The sequence below is a fragment of the Oryx dammah genome, unplaced genomic scaffold (assembly GCF_014754425.2).
Source record: "Oryx dammah isolate SB20612 unplaced genomic scaffold, SCBI_Odam_1.1 HiC_scaffold_26, whole genome shotgun sequence".
NCBI classification, from domain to species: Eukaryota; Metazoa; Chordata; class Mammalia; order Artiodactyla; family Bovidae; genus Oryx; species Oryx dammah.
The window spans coordinates 75,158,604-75,160,505 of record NW_024070210.1 but is presented as its reverse complement, the minus strand read 5'-3'; the positions used below and the strand labels follow the sequence as shown (position 1 = coordinate 75,160,505).

The 1,902-nt window shown below is 40.8% G+C and overlaps 1 pseudogene; it reads right to left on the bottom strand.

Moving 5' to 3' along the window:
• Positions 1-725: 725 nt before the first annotated feature.
• On the bottom strand, positions 726-1,616 carry LOC120853678 (annotated as a pseudogene).
• Positions 1,617-1,902: the final 286 nt, after the last annotated feature.

Sequence of the window (1,902 nt, the reverse complement as noted above, 5' to 3'; positions counted from 1 at the left end):
GGCCACCTCATGTGAAGAGTTGAGTCATTGGAATAGACTCTGATGCTGGGAGGGGTTGAGGGCAGGAGGAGAAGGGGCTGACAGAGGATGAGATGGCTGGATGGCATCACTGACTCGATGGACGTGATTCTGAGTGAACTCCAGGAGTTGGTGATGGACAGGGAGGCCTGGTGTGCTGCGATTCATGGGGTCGCAAAGAGTCGGACACGACTGAGCGACTGAACTGAGCTGAACTGAATATTGAGATAGTAAAATTTAAATGTTGTTTTATAAGTTTAGAATACAAAACTTTTGACTCACCACAGAAATACTAGTAATAAATTTAAAATGTTGGACATATCACATGTACCCATATGTATGTATGTGGTATTGGCAGCAACTATTAACTTGTTTTAATCTGAATGCCAGCAAGATGACTGATCATCTGGCTTTTGATTATTTTTATTTGAATATGAAATGTTTTACCATTAATATCAAATGTTCTCTAACAATAAAATTGAATATAGTTAATTTAATGAACATCTAATTACACTTGAGTATGTTCCTCCTCCTCCAAAATACATTTTCCTAATTTAATTAGTACAATTGAATACCAATCTTTTAATTATTTATTTCCCATACATTATTTCAGTTATGAACACAGTTTTTCAGAGATTTCTTTTATGATTTTGACTAAATCTCACCATCTTAAATAATCTTCTCAGTGCCTCCTTCATCTCCTTATTTCAGAGACTATAGATCAAAGGTTTGAATAATGGAGTTAACACAATATAGGACAAAGTCACATATTTTTGAATCTCTGCTGAATTGCCTGCTGTTGGGCTCACATATACAATCATGAGGGAGCCATAAAACAGGGACACCACAGCCAGATGGGAGCCACATGTAGAGAAAGCCTTATGTCAGCCTTCTGCTGAAGGTACCCTAAACACAGCTCTGATAACCAGGGTGTAGGAGCTGGTAATGAAGAGTAAGGTAGAGAAAATGAGGACTGAGTTAAAAGTGGCACAAATGATTTCAGTGGCAGGGGCTGGCACACAGGACAGCTTTTTAAGGGGTCCTGGGTCACATAGGAAATGATCAGTCTTATTGAGACAATGAAATGGGAGCTAAGAGATTAGGTGAATAGGCAAGAGGAAGTATAAAAAGCCACACACCCAGCAGCAGGCTCCCATTCTAATGCAGCATTGCACTGGCATGACAGTGGGGTAGTGAAGGGGCCTGCAGATGGCAAGGTACCTGTCAAAGGCCATGGTAGACAAGAAGAAGGTCTCGGTACTACCTATGGAGAAGAAGAAGTAGAACTGGAGGAAGCAGCCAGAGAAGGAAGTTGTCTTGGTCTCAGAGAGAAAGTTGGCTAGCATACTGGGGACAGTAGAAGTGACACACCACATCTCCAGGAAGGAAAAATTGGCCAGCAGGATGTACATGGGGGTGTGGAGATGGTGGTCCCACCACACTGCACAGATAATGCACAAATTTCCAGTTAGTGTCAACACATAGATCACAAAGAAGAGTGAGAAGAGGAAGATCTGAACCTCCCAGGTACAAGGGAATCCAAGGAGAATGAATTCGTTCACAGGGTCAGAGCAATTATTTCCTCCTGGGTTTTTCATTTTTTTCTCCTAAAACTGCATTAGGGAGACATTATTATCTTTCAAATGACTCTACAGAAGTTTTCTCATTAAGATATTTCTGAACTGCTTTATATTAATTCAGCAAGCAGCATGATTTTAGATTACTTAAAGATTTTTAGCATTCTTTGACCCTGTGTGACACTGGGAGGAAACAAGGAACTTGGAGTGTGGGGGCTTATTATGGCCTCATCTTCATGATCATCACGCCTGTCATGGTTCATTTAATGTCTTCCTTTGTCTGTGTCCTCAGCAATACAGAAACCAA